General features: G+C 39.2%; 1 protein-coding gene and 1 long non-coding RNA gene across 2 annotated transcripts in view; one reads left to right on the top strand and one right to left on the bottom strand.

Annotated features, from left to right (window-relative positions):
- Positions 1-19669, bottom strand: part of pcp4b (Purkinje cell protein 4b) — a 39532-nt gene that overhangs the window by 16067 nt on the left and 3796 nt on the right. The window lies entirely within an intron of this gene.
- LOC121899148 lies at positions 10722-12880 on the top strand. Its single transcript, XR_006096633.1, has 3 exons — positions 10722-11574; positions 11830-12214; positions 12399-12880. It is a non-coding gene; the product is annotated as an uncharacterized LOC121899148 (long non-coding RNA).

Here is a 19669-nt window from a genome sequence, read left to right as displayed (position 1 = left end):
TGACCAGGAGTGACACAAAACCTGAGGTGTCACTGTTAACTATGCTACACTACAGAGGTCAAAGCGGCTTAGTTTTCTTGTCATCATGTGTGTTTTTTATAGGAAATATGATGTGTAATTCAATTTTCTTAGATTTTCATTCAATTTTTTTTTTGAAGACCTGTCCACCATTTCAGCTTAGAATAAGGACTTGAAATGGAACCAGATTTTCATAAAAATTCAAGTAGCAGAAGAATATATGTGCATACACAGATTATATACTACCGTGTTATGAACGGTTTCATTCAAAGAAACCATATAACGGTTTTAGAGGAAAAAATGGTGGTAATAATCATAGACTAGAGTTGCTACTTCACCCTCATTTAAATTCACTAGCACATTACAGGATTCAGAGGTGTTAAAAACAGACAGACTAATGGATGTAAATGAGAAATCCACCAACAAAAGAACCAACAATCTCCTGAAGGAAAAGTGACTTCTTGACAGAGAGAGATACATAATTGTACATAGCCGCACTTCGTTGATGTACATAATCATTACTTTACACACTGATGCAAAAACATTTATCCTAAATGTCAACTCATTATTCTACAGCCATTTATTTTTGCCATGCCATATTACCTCTGTACTACAAAATCACTCGCTTTCCTCTATTAAGCTGCAAATAGGCAGTGATCTCCAGAGAAATAACACATGGAGCTGCTGTGTTAATGTATGTCGCTCCTCATGTCTTTTAAAATGTGCGTGTTTGTGGATGTGCACTTAAAAATAGCAGCTTGAAGTTTTTCACCTCATAATATGATATCTGTTGATTCTCTTTACATCATGGCTAACGCAGCTTTTGCATTTATAGTGTAAATTACTTCTTGTAATCCATACTTTTAAAATGTTAGGCAGTTTCTTTCAAAGACGGCAGTTGTTTTTTTTAAAAAATGGATTAATTTTGGAATAATATCCCTCCAGGTCTGCAGAGTTCACACAGGTGCCGACAGCATTAGAGGCGTGAAAAGAGTGAAGCAGATATTGCGTTGGAGGGGAGAACAGGAGTGACACTACATCACAACGAGCAGATTAGACAAAGCTATTCTTGGAACCATATTATAGTCCTGCTTTTAATATGCGGTAGAGCAAGAGGAAGGATATCACAGGCCATGATAAAGAGAACGGAGAAGAAAGAAAACGAGCAAGGATGGACTGAGGAAAGGAAGTGAGGAGGAAATGTGGTGAGAAGTTACATCATAAGCCTCTTATTAATCACACAGCATTCAGGTGGCAGTGGGTAGACATGGACTTTAAGCTGCGTATTATTTGTTTCTGGTTCTCTCTCGCAAACAGAAACTATCAGACATTATATGAATATAAATTGTAAACACATAGAACATAGCTCTAAAAGGCTCACTGAAAATGACCGGTATTTAATTATTATGCATATAAGGTAGTGGTTAAATTCAGAATAGTGATTGTCAGATTACACTGAATAAATCTCCTTCTTATCAACTTATTTCTGTCTGCAGTTTGATCCCTTAAAGCCTTTTTCCTTTAAATACGTCACAAAATCTGCCAATGCAGTAAGTTTTAGGACATTTTACAGAAATGATGGTGAAATTTTGAAAGAATCTAATATACTAATATGTAGTTTGACAAAACAACAACAAAACAACACACTGAGGATTTTTCTGTCAGTTAAAGAATTATAAAGAGTCCAATTTATTAAGATTTTTTTGCAAATTAAAAACTATAAACCCAAATATAAGGAACAGGTACTTATCAACTAAACCAACTTAACACTTTTTTTCCTTTTTTTTCTTACAAGTAGACCAAATTACACCACCCTTTGTGTGAAATGCCCTAAAAAATAACCATTAAATACTGTACCTGTAAAGTACACTAAAAATTTCCAGGAAGTAAGTATTAACTTAAAGAATCTGATGTAATTATCTTACTGTTCTGACAGATTTTTCCACCTGTTTTAAGAAAATAATTATACTGCTCACCACAACTATAAACCTGATAGCATCAAATGATCCTCTTATTTGCTGCCCGTGATAATTAATTCAGCATTCACTATCCCTGTTATAACTGATGTCCCAAGGCCTGTGTTTGGGACCGCCTTGGTGGCCCATTTATCTTCACAGCCGCAACCAAAGAGCAGGTGGGATTCAGTGGAGAGAGGGAGCGCAACAACTTCAACACTCCAACACTCTGTCACTGCCACAAACCTTACAAACACATTCAATATGTACATAAATTTAAAAGTGGGCCCCCCAGAGGAAACTGCTCCCTTATGGAAACTCTCAGAAAGTGCTCAAACAAGATAGTGATGTAAAACTGATATTTTTAATAGCATTTTTTGTTGTGTTTATGGTTTCCATCTCAAACCACACACCATGTTAGAGGAGGTTAGAGGCTTGAGAGTCCCCATACAATCAATGTGTGTCAATTTGAATGTGCCGGTGTTTGTGGAGGTGAAAAAAATATCTCTCATATGAAATTATTGCAAGAATTACAGTGTCACTCTCCTTATCACCGACTTGCACAGTTTATTGCTGTCTGGCAGGTTGTCAGCTTGTGTTTTCATATGCACAGCCTGGGTGGGAGCTTTGTTGATTTTCCTATAATGAAGAGAAGGATGATGAGAGGACAGGAGAGAAAAGGAGAGCAGGATCAATACCTCCCTCTGCAGTTAAGATGTACTTGTAAACATTGGCATTGGGGAGATAAATGACCTGAACCAATTCTCTGACTGTCTCTTCTTGTCTGGAGAAAGAAAAAGGAAATACAGGAAGAGTGGTAGAGACAGGACTGCAGCAATTTGGCTTCCAGTCTTGGCCTGAAGTCAAAAAAGTTTCTAGGATGTTAATGACTAGAAACCAGATTCCAAGACTTTGAAACACCTTTTTTTTGGCTCCTACCAAGAGTTAGGTGAGAAGGTTGATACCACTCTCATGTCTGTATGTTAAGTATGAATCTACAGCCATGAGACAGTTAGCTTAGCTTAGCATAAAGACTGGAAATGGGGAAACAGCTAGCCTGGCTCTGTCCAAAGGTAAAAAGAAATCTGCCTACCAGCACTTCTAAAGTTCACTAATTTACACTAATTTACACTTATTTACATTTTGTTAGTTTGATCTGTAAAATGAAAATGTAAAAACAACAATTTGTGGATTTACAAGCCTCCAGCAAGTCACTGCACCCGGCCAAGAAATAGTTCCCATGAAACCACAAATTGTTATTTTCACACTTGAGTTTTTGTGTGGATTAAACAAACAAGAAACATCATTGTACATCGTTGCCAGTAGGCTGATTTTTTACCTTCGGAAAGAGCAATGAAATCAATCAATGAAATCAATCTTTGGCAAAAAAAAAAAAAAGCAGATAAGCGTATTTCCCAAGATGTCAAACAATAATAATTGATCAATTGATGTTTGATATACAGCAACACTTGAGTATGAGGAGACAGAAAAACTGTATCAGCTCTGTGTGATCCTTCATATTTTTTGTTTTGTTTTTGTGAAGCACTTTGTAAACTCTGTGAAAGGAGAGTGCTGTGTAGGTAAGGCTTATTATTATTTAATTGTATTTCAATCAAGCATTTCATATTTCATTCCATTTTGAACAAATTCAGAAGGAAAGCACTGGGGGTTCGGCATGGTAACAAAACAGAGAAAGGAAATGGTTTCATTTAGGTAGCGTGTAGCCAGCTGGCTCCTGGGGGATTTAGCTCCAGCTTCTTTCACCGCAACCTTTTCACAGCTATTCCCCTCTCGTTCAAAGGTTTCCAATTTGGTCATGTCAGAAGGGTTTCCATGCTTTAATAGCTGAGGAGTCGAGAAGGCATCGTGCTATGTGTCCTCTTTTCTGAGCTTCTCTTTCTGCATTATTAATCCAATGCTTTCAATGAATTTCAAACAGCGTGTGCTGAGCTTTGATGCTGGGGAGAGGGATGGGTGGTGAAGGGGTTTGAAGTGTCCTCGCGAGCTCATAGCACAACACACCCGCGCCTTTTGGGAAGACACATCTAATTTGAGGCTGGTCTTTGATGCAATTCTGAATTTTGTAAAAAAAAAAAAAAAAAAATTGAAAAATCCTTACTTGGAGACACTTATAGATGTATGCATGCAACAGTGAAGTTTATGTTTACCTGTCAGGCAAATCACAACGATACCCGTGCTCTCCTTTCATTTGCCTGTCAGGAAAGAACCTGAAGTGAAACGACTTATCAAATTGCTTTGTGGTGTTTCACATAACAGTCACACAGCTGAGCTCTCAACCAGCCCCCCTGCAGCTCCAAACAAATATCAGAGCCAGATAAGAGCAGTGTTTTGTTCTTCCCTGTTACTAATCCAAGTTCAAAGGGAAGCGCTCAGTCTCTCCATCAGCCTCTTGTAATGGCCATGAAATGAACTGGTGCCTGCACTGGAACTACAGAAGCTGCTCCTTCAAAACCGATAATGTGCCTCCCAAAAAACTAGCCTCGGCTTAGCGAGGGAGAGTAGAGCGATCGGTCCACGGGGCACTGTATCAGTGCTCTCTGCAAATAAAATTGCCCTCCAGCTCATCTGGTTAAGTTATTCATGGTTGCTTTTGGAGATATCATGTTGCAACATTGCAGCATCGTTGCAACATCAATTAATATTATGTTCCACAGGCACAAACCACTGCAAAGGCTATATACTGTAGTTCAGCATTTACATCATTTTACCGTTCCCATGAATAGTTTCAAAAGTATAACATATCAGTGTGATCCATTTCTCAAAGACAAATGATCTTTATGTTATGATTCTTACTATTGTTTTGTGCTACCATGTACTGACACATTCATACTTGAGTCACTGTCCTGTCATGCTAGTGTGTTGTTAAATAGCAGCTGTTGTTAAGTGATAATCTTTTATCTTAAAAAATGCATCAACTAAAAGGTTTGTCTTTATTAATAGTTTGGTGAGCAAGAGGCGGAAATGATTCATTTCTTTGCTGATTTGAATCGTTTTTGTTGAGTTCAGTACAAAGATTTACAGTGAATTTGAAGCAGTTATCGCAGTTAAAACACATTCAAACATCAGCAAGCGATCACACATGGTGTTCTCCTAGTTTACTTCAGTTTTGGATTATAATGAGTAGGAGTTCAAATGATGGTTATTTTAATTATTGATTAACCTACCGATTATATGCTCGAACAGTCGTTTGATATATAAAATGTCAGAAAAAAGTCAAAAAGGCACGATTTCTTCACCACATGTCATAAAATTGCTTGTTTTATACATTTAACAGTCCAAAACTTAAAGATATTTAGTTTATTATCACATAAGACAAAGGAAAACAGCAAATTCTCACAATTTAGAGGCTGGCGCAATGTTTGGAATTTGTGAAATATCTTAACTGGTTAATCAATAATTATTTGTAGAAGTTATTTTTTTGTCAATCACCTAGTTCAAATTGAATTGTTTAATTCAATATAAAACTAAGCCTATGTAAGCACTGTTAATTAGGTAATAGCTCAGTGAAATATAACATCATGGTCCTTCAGTAACCTTTTAAGCAGGACATAACATATTTCACATGACGGCTGAGCCAACAAGGCACATTTAGTCATCGGTAAGACGAGCTCCAAAGCAAAGAGTGAATGTTATTGGTTATTGACAATATTCATACAGTATCCTTGAAGATTGTGTTAAAAATGCCTTCACCTCTAGAGCATGATTGAAATGTTTCATAAAACCAATAATTGTAGCTTTTTGTTCACCCACACAGTAGATAAGCCTGAGTAAAAACACTCGGACCTACAAAATTGGAGTGAACATGACAGCAGGACTCTGTGGAGCCATTAGAAACCTCTGAATCTCTCCTCTGAGACAACATCACTGTAAGAGCTACTTGGCCATGACAATCACAATGTTACACTCAGAACAGGGTCTGCAGGGTTTAACAGGTTACAACTTGGCTTAAAATACAAGACGCGACTTGAGGTCATTTTGTTTACGGCGAGAGTGTTCGGCTGAGTGCAGAGGTGGTGAGGAGCTATAACACTCCTGAGGGCAGCGGAGAGGAGGAAGCATCACGGCTGAGCAGCTCTGGGGCTGCGCCAAGTGTAAATTGCAATAACAGCAGCTCGATGAGTGAGATTACTGTGGGCGAAAGGGGCTATCCTCACTCTGCAGATAAACATGCACATGACCCCCCCCCACACACACGCGCACACACACACACACACACACACACACACATTTTAACACTGGTGAACAAATCAGCACACCTGTGAGAGGGAGAAACAAGCAGACGAGAAACCAATCAGGTGGAGAAAAAACAGTAATTACATGACGTTGACAAGGGAGATGGAGAGTAGAGATACATATTGGGCCTCTCATTAATCATTAACAAACTCAGAGGGACACCAGGGTCAACAAACAGTGTTTTCATGTGTGTGTTTTTGTGTGCCTTTAAATGAAACACACACACACACATACAAACAGCTCAGCTACTGTAGCATACTGCCTGCAAATTCCACAGAGGCTGCATCAGAATTTGCGCCTCCAGGCTTTCAATTAGGATACTTCAAGGGGAAAATATAAACACACACATACACACACACACACACACACACACACGCATAAAGAAAAGAAAATAGGCATGCACACACACTGAGGGTGAGTCAAGCAGAATAACAGAAGATCCAGTGTGCATATACTGTAAGCACATTGCACATCAGAGAAATGTAAATATGTTTTATCTCTGATTAGGCATTCATCGGGGGATGGTGAGGGAAGGAGCGAGGAGGGTTTCAGAGAGAATCCTTTAAAACATCCACCTCCTTTCTTTCTGCTGAGAGCGAGCCTTTATTTTCCTCACTCCAAGCAAAACTCAGTTATCTGTCCTGCAGAAAAGGATGCTGCCTCGCTGCACCTGATATTTGTGTGTTTTTCCATCTCCATAGTACCTCGTTTTTAGCTCTTGTGTGGTGAACGGGATTGAAAATGCAACTCATTAAACTCCAGGTTTTCTAGCCATTTCTTTTTCAGTGGATGTCAAGATTAATATGCATTCATACCCAACAATCGAGGCTGGACTTTCAAATTTAATCTTTATCTGGTTACGTCTTGATAAAGCAGATCCACAAGGATGTGGAGGCTTACGCTAGCATGTTTTCTCCACAGTGTATAACACAACCGATTGGAGGAGTTCATGTTTTTACAAAGGAAAAACATGAATGTATTGGTGCATAGGGACAGATGTGACAGGCAAGTATAATATTAGGAAGAGTTTTTTTATGTAGGGCCTCATATTCATATCCTAAAACTCTAACTTTCTTCTGTGAGGTTTGCTTTTACAAGTGTTCCAAGTTGGATTCAACAAACTCTCTTAACTGTATGTCATAAATTGCTTGTACGTGCCTCTTACGAACAAATCTGTTCATACCAGTGGTTTTTGCATGCCCATAGATTCTACAAGGAAACGCTTTAAATTTAGCACCTTGTTGCAGGTTGCCACAAAGGTATCAATAGTCATTCATGGAAAGACTTTGACTGGAAGATTTTTAGGGCACCACTGACAGTGTCAACAATAGCAGCTGTTGTTCTGGAAGACATATTATCTGGGATTGCCCAGTATTGAGGGGATTTTGGCAGAAACTATCAAAATTATTTGGCAAAGAATGAATTGATATCCCACTTGTACCAGTACATTTTCTACTCGCTGTAATACCTGAAGTGACAGTTGAAAAATAAATCTTACACATACTCTTACTGGTTGCCAGAAAAATTGGATGAAATATTATCATCAAACCAAACTCAATGGATTGAAAGGCTGAAACAATATGATAGCACAGATGCAAATGTCCATCAATAAAGAGGAACTCCAATGATGTTTTACCTGAATAGCATTCAGTTTGAAAAATGCTTTCCATCTCTGTGTTTAAAACAGACAAATCTTAAATTTGTCTCCATCCTCATGTTGATTAAATGTCTTCAGTCTCACTGGTGCATAGCAACATAAGTTTAGCACACTGATTTAGAGGGATACATGTTGGTGGGAAACAAGATGCCTCCTTGTTTCCATGACAGTGACATGTTCGTATCATTCCTGTAACTGTGCTGCTGCTGCCTCTAAAAGGCGATGTTGAGCGTAGGGAGGATGCTGCTCCGCTGAAAGCCTGCATGATGAAACATTGTTTCCCTTTTGATCTTCTAACCTCCCTCTCCTCCTGCCTCTTCAGCTCTTCAGAAATCAGCCTGCTCATCCTTACCGTGCAGGCAGTGGGAGTGTGTCTGTGCGTGCTCTTTACTACGAGTGGTTTTTTTTGAGCATGTGTGTGTGTGTAAAGTTGTGTGCTACAGACCGCTCATCTGTATGAGCTCCATTGGCAGTTACATAAACCATACTGTCATAAAGGCCACAGGGCATACTGAAACTTTGCCAAATCAGTGCTGGGTCAATAACTCCCCACTGCAGATTTTTGGATATTCTTTCCTTTTGTTGGGCAGTCAGCATGTAGTCTGGTTGAAAGTGAGGAGGAAATGGGTGGATTCTTGCTGTTGCAGTGCAGCACAGAGGTCAGTAATTACCATGAAACATAATTACTCACTTTCCTTGGGACCTTTCTTCTTTGAAAAGACAGACAGTAGTTTGACCACAGTAATTAGAACAGAAAGAAAGCCATTTGCAAGAAATGGAGAGGCATGAATTGAGGTTGAAATGTATCTAAACTGCCAGTCCAGATATGCACCCATGGCACTTACACTAAAACCCACCTCTGCAGCCTCTGGCACTGAGAAAATGCCAGCCCATTATTTAATCGTTCATTTAGCTAGTTTTTTCATTTCTCATTAAGCCATCCGACAACATTTGCTACGCTAAAATGCTATGTCATCTTTTCCACAGTCTGTTCAGGGAATATACCCGCTAATAATGCAATTTTTCAACACTGGAATCCTGCTAATCCCCATGCTGTGCACAAGTGTGGGAATGGCACTGAAATGACGGCAGTCTAGTATCTTTTACTATCTACAAGTCAAGTGTGGCGATGGCTTTTCTCCTCAGAGGAGCCTTGGGCACAGGTAGAGCGAGTCAGTGGAGGGAGAGGAAGAGTTGCTGATTTGCTTGTCGTAAACGTCAGCTGTTGGACGCTGGCGCGCTCCTCCTCGCAGACCACAAGGCACAGAAACTCAGCTGCACACTTCCCATTTCCTCAGTGGCAGCCAGGATTCCTGAGGTGACACTCTGCTGAAGTGAACAGTTGTCAGCCCCTGACGTTGAAGATGATCCCCTCTTCTTCCTCACACACACACACTTGTTTTTTCATATTATCTGTATTTTTGCAAAGCAAAGCTACTCTTCTGCTCTCTGTCTCATACGCACAACAGCAGTAGTTGTCAAGCCACCTCCACACGATGTGCACGCCTGTCAGTGTGTGAGACATTCAGTTGTTTTGCCTTCTTCGTATTCCTCTGAGGTTCAGGCTGAGGAGGGCTTTTGGTAAAATTATGAGTCTAAGCAAAAAGCAGGCCAGCTGTCATGCTACCAAGGAGCTGTCCCTGGAAAAGCTCTGATCAAAACTCTCACACTGACTCACACAAACTTCTTTTGTTTTTTGTTTTTTGTTTTATTTGAAATCAAACATTATTTTGGGGGATTTTTGCAATGCAGCAGTAAAACCCTCAGCTCATACAGTACGGTCGACACAGCCAAGAAATACTAATGCCTTCATGGCCCAGAAAAGCCTGAAATCACAAAACTACAAATGGTCTCTATAGAAAAAAAAAATAATTTGTTTTCATCTTAATACAGCTGGTGCTGTGGTAAAAAAAAAAATACTTTAATTCACAGCAATTTCCACCGAGAGAGGAGATGAGGGAGGGAGAGAGAAGCAGGGAGGGGGAAAAACACATTACAGCTCCTCTTCAAATTATTTTTTCAAACTCCCGTCTGTTACACAACTTAATGAGCCTTGAAATTGGTGAGATTACATTTTTCGGCATTTCTTTCATTAGTGTGGGTGTCGCCAATCTCTGGGGATTGGTTTCCTCACTTTGGGATTGTAAAGCATGCTGCCACAGAGCGTGTTGCAGCGATGAAAGGGGCAACAAACTAACCAGCAGGCCAGTAAATAGATGAGGGAGTTCCCTGTGATCAGGCTGGTGTTTGATTCAATCAACCAGCTGATTTACAGAAGCTGTGCAGTGGGTTAAAGCACTTCTCCCTACAATCGATTTAATCATGCAGCGAGTGTGAGGATCAAGTTTTTACTTAAATAACAATAATAACTATCTGCCAATGAGGTGAGATAGCAGCACTTGTTTTTACTATAAGTTTTCTTTGTTCAAGAACATAGAAAATGAGGACTCAACAAACAAAATTTCAGTTAATTAAAGAAATAATTCAACATTTTGGGAAATTTGCGCATATTTCGCTTAATTAGTTAGTTAGTTAGTTAGTTAGTTAGATGAGAAGATGGATACCACTCTTGCATCTGTCAAATACAGTCATACTGTAGATATGAGGCTATAGCTAGCAGATGTTTAGCTCAGCTTAGCTAAAAGACTGGAAACAGCTAACCTGGCTCTGCAGCACTGCTAAAGCTCACTAAATAACATGTTATCTTGTTTGATTAATCCATTTAAAAATAAATATTCTTTTTCTCAATAAACTGAGGAAATTTTATCCGCTGATGAAGACCATGTCATACAGTCAAAAGTTAAGTATATCTAGAGTTGAGATTGTTATGTCAACAACTTATTTATTGTTTCTGATATCAAGACTATCTACTACAGCTAAATCATTGACCCCCTTTACACCTTGCATTAAAATATGTTTTGGGATTTGAGATTGGATTGCAATCAGATACATCTTGACCACATTAAGTACAGATGTAAATGCACCCAAGACGCATTGAGGACAGATTGTGATCCAATTAGCCAAACCATCTCCGGAGGTGCTCATGACCACACTGAACACAAGTGTAAATGCAACTGCGTTGGCAATCCACATACAACAACTATGTGGGTGGAAATACATAATGGCACGTGACCAGCAAGGTAGCAGCCATTAGCCAGTTAGCGAGCTACTAACAAGAAAGCAGCAAGAAAGCTATGGATATTTAAGATATTTGTAGATGGAGTGTCGGCTTCTTCCCCCTCTTCAAAAAGCAAGCAAAAATCCATACAATAGTGCAGCTTCAAGGATGGCTACCATCTTTTTTTTGTTTGTTTATTTATTTTTTGGGGGGGGGTTTTGGACCCGTGCAAACAAGAGGAGGATGTGATGTTCAGTCATTTGAGCTGGACAGAGTGATCAGATCTAAATCAGATCTCAATAAGTGGACACTGGAGACACATATTAATACCAGGTATTAATGTAATCAGGTTAAATCATATCTACACACAATCTGGATACAAGATGCATTTTAATGCAAGGTGTAAAGGGACTATTAGCTCAATTGTGGCAGTCATTGATCAAGTACAATAAGAATCTGTTGCGTCACAGACCGTGTCATTATGGCATCCTGGATTTTATTGTAGCCCTGCCCGACCTTTGTTGCTCATCATCACTGTCTCGCTCCACTGCATGCTGCTAAACAAACTCAAAGTAAGTACTGGTTCTTCTTCCTCCTGCAAAAAGGATTTTTTAACCTGGAAAGCTGGAGTTGTTTTCTGATGCCAGTTTCTTGTAGTCTCCAAGCTTAACTCTGGCGCATGAAACTGAAGCATCTCGCTATTTGTAGTAGATGAGAATGAGAAAATCAATATTGTGGATCCCGAAAAGCTTCTTAGGTTGTTAATCTGTGATAGCTGATTCATAGGCATGGCTGGCATAATGTGATGATTGATGTTTTGGCTTCAGCTTTTTCATCTGGATCAGCATCACTGACCATTTTGGACTTGAGAGCTGAGACCCAGAGAGGCTGGCTTGTTCAGAGGTGGGCCAGCCTGTTGGCGGGCGATTCTATTGCTCCTGTCCTGTGCCAAGTGCCCATCAGCTGTGAGAGGATCCACGTGACCCAGCAAGCGCTCACTACGTAACCAAGCGACCCAGATAACGCTCCAGTCTAGTTTGTGGGCCAAGCAGCAGGAGAGCAGCTTTGCCAATGAACTGAGAAGAGCAAGGTGTTCAAATTAAGACCCTAATTATAAGGACTGATGAATCTGTCCTCTGCTTCTGCTGTCCCACCAGAGACTGTCGCATAGAAACATGCCACATCACAACTTTCCAGGGAAGACATAGCTAGGTATTTAATGTGATAATGTTCAGCTTGGACACCATCCAACTGATGGATCCTTTGCGTTGTGGATTCTTAAACACCACACAGTTTCAAAATATATAACTTAGTAATTACAAAGTAGAGTGGTGGGTGAAAATGAAGGGTGAGGAATTTGGAAAATAATTTAATAATCTCCTTCGTTTGTTTCTAGGTTATTTTAAGACTTGGCAGCTTGCACAGTCCAAGAGTTCCCTGCCACACTCAATGGCCATTAAGAATTTAAGAAAGCAGAAGTAGGCCATGGACAATTCAAGCAGAAAGAACATAAGGCCAAACCACTTCTTCTTCTGTCTGAAGAAAAAAAAGGACAAAAGACCCCGGTCTTCTAGCAAGAGGAGGAGCTGTAGAAACTCAGGATCAAGCGCACATTTTAAAGGGTTCACCTCCACCTTTTCCTTCTTCAAGACTAATAAACCAAACTAATCAATCTATGCAACACGTTTTGCCTGTAAATGCACTCCCTCGTGTTTAAATGTGGTTGTGAGGCGCTGTCTTATAAAACAATTCCTCAAAGGCCGCAGTGAATTTCTAGTGACATCTGCAGAGGGCATGTGTTGGCTTCCGGCTTGTGCCTGCTCAGACGAGAGGGGTTTGTGACAGAGTCGCTTTGAGGAAAGACAGTGATAGAAAAGACCTGTGGGACATGAAAGTCCTGAAGAATTTATAAAGAAACAGAGTTTAAGTGATTCCATCTGATACTTACTTAGAGCTATATTGTGTTTATTGAGCTAGCGCCAGTCCAAAGACCTAGTTAAGGTCAATAAGGTTGTTTGTTCCACTTTTTGTCTCAAGTGTTTATTAGGAATGGGCCCAGAACTTAAACTTGTTCAAGAACATAAACAGTATCACATGGATGTACTAGGTATTTAAGAGGCGGGTCAGTCCTAAATTAATTGTGCAGATGCTGGATGACAGCTCATAGTTTATGTGTCCTTGTCAAGAAAACCCATGTTTCACCTCAGCTCCAACTGCTACAAATCTCTGCCAGTTTGTCTCATCTGTCCCTCTATCATCCAAACAGACAAAATGTTAAGTTTGAGTAGCAGGTTTTGTTTTCCATTTGAGCTCCTTTAGAAATGAGTACACACATTAGGCTCCATTTAGTCCATAATGAAAAAAGAAGAAAACAGGAACAGGAATAAAACTACAGCTTTGGCAGCCTAACTGGTCCAGCAGAGTGCTGGAGGGAACTGATGCAACTGTTGCATCTTGACGGCAGTCTCTATAGGTAGTCAAGCCCAATACCTATTACTCATTTTACAATAAATTCTGTATCTCACTAGATGTAAGTATTTGAAGTAAGTTGGTGTTGGAATAGGCTCCAGTTCCAGTTATGACATACTGGCAAAGGAAATTAAAGAAATGGCAGATGGTCCATTTCATGTCCTTTATACAGCCTAATAATCCTTTCTTTCTTTCTGCTGCTGTTACTTCTATGGTCCACAGCTCATAATAATCAAAGACAGTAAAGATGCAGCACATTAAGCACCGAACTCTGCAAAGTAAAAAGTACAAAATGTTCTTTGGAAACAGATTTAAGTTGCTGATTTTACACTAAAGTGCTGCTAAAGAACAATGTCACCTGCAGTAGATGATGTCAGCCAGAATCACAGTCTGAACCTCCTCTACGGAGACAGTTCATATAAGACTTATCATTACAGATGGATCCTCTACAGGAACATAGCGACAAAGTCCTGTATGTGCTGTTTTACAATGATAGAAATGACACATTTTGTTAAAGGACTGTTGAATTAAAAAACAACTGAGAGGTATATATTTATCCTTTTTGTCCAACTACAAGGAATACTTTAGACTTTTTATGAATTAATATGATACTAAACAAATAATTATATATTACAAACCATAATGCACCTGACAGCACAAAAGACCAAGTGTAACGTTTGGTGGCCACTGTATTATTTAATATGCCTCTAACACAATGTCTAAAATCAAACTGGATATAACTTGAGGGTACAAAATTACTCTGTTTGCATTAGAGTTGCTAAATCCCTCTTCAGCTATTTTATCACACCAGCTGTTTTACACCAGACATGTCTGGCTGTGGTTGTCAGTCAGTCAGAGAAAATTCTCTTTATGATTTAAGCCTTAAAATTACCAGAAAATCTCATAATTAAGCTCCACATCTCTGCTGTCATATTTAGTCTCCACAGAGCAACAAGGAGCAAATTTAACTCTCCCTCTCTTTCTTGAACACGCACATAAATCTAAGTATGATCTGACACTGTGATTCACATTTGGATAATGTGCACAAAAGTGGTTTGACTCTCATTTAATGTCTTGTAATGCCTCTACCATCTCAACCCAGTGATTACAGTCTGAATACAGTAAAACATATAAGAAAGGTAAATTTTACTAATTTTTCAGCACCATATTCACGGTATTTGTAGGTATTTTACCGGACAGGAAAGCAACTGAAAGATAACACGGCCTTATACGTTATGTATTTTCAAAAACAAATTCACTGTAAGAACAAAGTCTAATTCTGATTGCAACTGAGGTTTTACTGACTAAAACAGATTACATATATGCATCTGCAAAGATTTTTCCATTTGTTCAGATATTCAAACAGACCCTGTAGTCACAAACCTGTTTCTGCAACCGTTTTACTTATTAGATTGGCCTGCAGACCCCTGCAGTCCCCAATGTGCTATTTCCAGCCTCAAATCTTTGGAGTGTGATGCTGTAATGATTTTGTGGGAGGTAAATTTGCAGCGTGCAGCAGGAATGTCGCTCCGCTAATTCAGCCCTTCCCCACGCACTCATTTTGTAAGCTGAATGACTGAAACACGCACGCATAGTGCACTATTGCTGACGTTGCTTAAAGCTGGAGTGCAGGACTTTTAGATATAAATGAACGTCCGTTACATTCAAGTGCTTGCCAAACAAGTTCACACAATGCTGTTTAAGCCTATCACCACCAGACAAATCTCTCTGTATTTCACAGTATACAGAGTTTTTAAATCTGGTGTCTGGTATGACATTCCCGCACTGGCACACTGGTAGTGATGCGTTTTACGTCAACCAGCAGTGATTGGTTTCCCCTCAAATTTGCCAGGAAATTACATCATGTTCCGCCTCCCGACCCATCCCAATGGATACAAACCTGTTGTCATTTTCACTCTAGGGCTGTTAATGTGTCACTTTATTAACTTTTAATATGTTTTACAGTGAGAAAGTAACCATTTAGATTCCTAAAATATGGTCAGTATATACAAATAACGCCTATTTAGAAATTTGCCCTGACGTTTTCAGAGCTGTAAGAAGCCACTGGTTGTGTGAGATCAGCTGGTCGGCATATGCCATAAAGCACATGTTGACAGTGCTTTTGTAATTATTCTCACTGCCGGAAGGGGGAGACAAAAGTTCTGCGGTTTTAAATGTGGCGCAGGCAGAAAGCCAAGATGACTGTGGCTTTTTTAACACAGAGATGATGCCTATTATCATACATTAACACATTTTATGGTTGTCAAACTGTGATTTCACATTCCAGTCTGTTGTGTTACAATTTGAAAATGATTAAATATAATATTAATATTGAACAGTAATGTTAAGTGTTTCATGTTTGATTCATCTTCAAATTATCAGTATTTTAATGTAATTCTAATTCTAAATTTGTCACAATTTTTTATCCACAACAAAAGCTGATGCTTGAAGAGATTTTTTTTTCATACCTGTTGTTTCATCTGACGAAGGCTCATCCATCAGCCACTGGATGAAAAGAGCTCTATAAACACCTTCCAAACCACTTCACTGAAGCAACAGGCTTAATAAAGATGTCAGTTTATTTTATTGATTCACTTTGCATTGTGTATTGCCTCTGCAAGACGCAATTCATGCGAACAAAGAACAGGGGCCCATCGGCCTTGTGTACACAGCTGGTGAATTTACGGCTGCATAATAATCAGACAACAGCTACACATGCATTACAAAACTGTTTTCATCCTAGTCACTTAACCACCCCAGTGTGTAATAGTTTTGCAGTGCATTCGGCACCAATCCAAGTGATTTATGATGCTACCATTGAGTAAATTGCCATTCATATCTTCTTTGCTGTTGATAAAGATTGTGTTGGTTGATGGAGTGTTTGTTGATTAGACTCATGAGGGAAACTAAACTTGATATGAATCAACATGAAGAAAATAAATATGTTAATAGTATTACTGTAGATTGTTGTGATTGTTTTACAATAGCAGAATTAGGATAGAACCTTTTTAGGGAAAAAGTCTTAGATGCTTTTAATTTGAGAATAATTAACAAAAAAACACACTTCTCTATGATAGTAGCCTTTAACCTCTTAAACTCCACAAGGATGCCAGTGTCCTCTGCCAACATTACTGTCTTTCAGAGGCTGCTGCAGGCTCAGTTTTAAAGCTAGTATCATATGAAACTAGACGACCTAAAGGATCCATTGTTACCAACCATATCATGCTAGCTTGTTATGAAGGGAAAGATGCTCCAAAATTGGGCTAAATTTTGGCAAGGGAAAAACTGGCATGGCCATTTTCAAAGGGGTCCCTTAACCTCTCATGTCAAGATATCTGAATGAAAATAGACTCTATGGGTACCCACAAGTCTTCCCTTTACAGACATGCCCACTTTATGCTAATCCCATGCAGTTCTGGGCAAAAACCATGCAGTCATTTGCATACAGTATAAATGTGTTATTTTCGCCTATTCTAAAAATGGTGTATTTGAATATTTCTGCGTACTGGAGTCCCTAAACAGTCTTGGAATTGCATAAATTTGATATAACTGGAAAGCTGAGACTCTTGTGGATTCAGTGAGCCCAACTGTATTCATGTGTGATGATGTTAGTCCCCATAGTAGCCGTTTCATTGTAGTGAGACCATTTTTTGGAACTTGACCTCACTGTTTAACTGTTTAACCTATTGTGACCTCTAGGAAAATCACAGCCTCATGAAACTTAACAACCACAAACTAGAGACCGAGGTCATTCAGAAGATACATGGCTTTCATAGGTATATTGACAATAAGAGGGTTTCTGAGCAATTTCCAGAACAGAAGTGCTCCCCATCCAATCACCAAAAAATGTAATTCTTAAGGAAAATCTCCAAATATAAAATGTTTTTGATACCAAATTACAGCATGAATTTTTCTGTGGTGTTCCTCAAGGTCTTGGTGTCTTAATGTGGTATTTTGGAGGGATTTTTATTTACCAAATAATTTAAATGAATATAAGAAAAAGCAAGTAATTGTCTTAAGTTTTTAAGAACTCTTTTCTGTTCTCTGAATGAATTTTAACTAAATTTTCTTCGAAACAAGTCTAAGAGGGGCACAGCTGTGCTTTGAGCTAAATGCTAACATCAGCAGGTAACGTGTGAACCATGTTCACCATATGTAGGTTTGCATGTTAGTATACTAACATTTGCTAAACACAAAGTGCAGCTGAGGTTAATGGGAATGTCATTATTTGAAACCAAATTATTTTCAAACCAAAGAATTGGACAGTTGTTAAGATATTTTAGTCTGGATTCAAAGTGGTGGTCCAACTGACTGACCAACAGACCGACATTGCCATCCCTTGAGCCACACTGCTAACGTGGCTAAAAATTAGCAAACAGGTGTAACCATCCATCACATTAAAACCACTTGTAAAGGACAAACATCTGTAGAGACAAAACACCATCAAAATGATTTTACTGCTAGACAGTCCATTACAACAGCAGTGACAGTGTCACATGACAGACTGACAGCAATAAATCACAACTGAGTGAGTGTTTATTTCTGCAAGTTTGCATTTTAGTGCATTTAAAAAGCCAAGCCAGTCTCTCCAAGTGTAAGCCATCAGCCCGTTGGATAGTGAATGAGAATCCGGGTGACAATGTCGGAGGCCGCAACACAACAGATCTACACAATCCACAAAAGTCCTCTAATCCTGCACAACAGTTCTAAAGCTGCTTAATATTTGAATGTAGCGGCACACCAGTTCCTGTTGTAGGTTTAACAATCTGGAGAGATGAGGACAGTGCTTATCTTCTGGCTTTTGCTAAGCATAAATGCAGATTTCTCCCTTTAGATACAGGGTGCATTTTGTGGATTAAGCACCTCATAGTGCTCATGGTGAAACCTGCTGATGTCAGTTTTTAAATGGGATGGAGAAGAAATGCTTGAACCCTGAGATGGAAAGTGTTGAGAGGACCAACATGAAGAGGATCACATCTGCCCTAGATTCATGATAATGAGCACAAATGAAAATGGATGTCATCACTCGCACTGCTTTTAATAAAAATAATGCAAACTGCAGCAAAAAATACATCTAATTTTGTCCAGAGACATTAACACAGTGGATTTACAACATCTTCTGTTGCAGTTCCTACCTAAAGCTCAGTATTGGGCTTCTTGAGAAGCAGCAAAAGATTTAATTTTAGGGCTGGGAGGGTGAGGATGTGTGAAGATGTCAGTCCTGCATTACAGAAGACAACTGGAGGATGGAGAGTCACTGTTACATAGATGATTGGCCAGTTGTCAGATACAATTAAGTATGTTCAGTTGCTCCCTGTGTGACTCCAACAGCCCTCCACAAGACAGAGAAAACTAACAACGTAGTGTGATGGCGTTTTGTCCAACTGTTGTGTGCAGAGAAATGCATTGGGTAAAAAACAACCCAGCTGAAGGGAAATTTACTGAGTGAAATTCAATGGTGCTAATAAAAACAGGTGCCTTTGTATCTCCAGTAACCATGGAGTTCACTGCAGTACTGTATATGTGTGCTTTGCTAAGTAAGCAAGGGTCTTTAGTAAGTAAGGGTCTTTAGGCTCCTGAAAACTGTGAAACGATTCAGCTTTGCCTCATTTGTGCTGAGTATTAATGTGATGACCTCATCATTACTTCGCTGGTCAGGGTTATTTCAGTCCAAGTACTTAGAGAAATTTCAGTCTCTGCTTAGAGTGGATTAAACAGCTTTTTCTGTCATATTTATGTTTCCTGTCTGTGGGCTGTTGAGTTCAAAGTAAGGCAGAGCTAATTCAGAGTAGCCTGAATACTGCTTATGATTTCTCACTGCAATCATCCACATAACCAAAGGCTTTTTTAAATATATCATTAAAAACTCTAAATCTCCAAAGAAGCTACTTGTAGTAATGATATGGCAGCCAATCAAGGCTAAGTTTATGCTAAGCTCTAATCAAGCTAATTAGCATTTCTGTCCACTCCCAACTGGGCCAACTTGGTCAAAAATGTTGCATGTCATAAAAATGAATGGTGGGGGAAAAAAAGTTCTCATTAATTTCCAAATGAACAGGCAAAAAGGTAAATGCCTTCACAAGCATACAATCATACTTTCTTATGAACACACTGTGTTTGTACGTTAAGTTACAGCAGTACACAACACTACTTTGATATTAAGTAGCACAGAGCAGAATGTGGATGGGAGGTGTCAAG

This window comes from Thunnus maccoyii, chromosome 6 (genome assembly GCF_910596095.1).
Source record: "Thunnus maccoyii chromosome 6, fThuMac1.1, whole genome shotgun sequence".
NCBI lineage: Eukaryota > Metazoa > Chordata > Actinopteri > Scombriformes > Scombridae > Thunnus > Thunnus maccoyii.
This window is presented reverse-complemented; position numbering and strand designations above follow the sequence as displayed.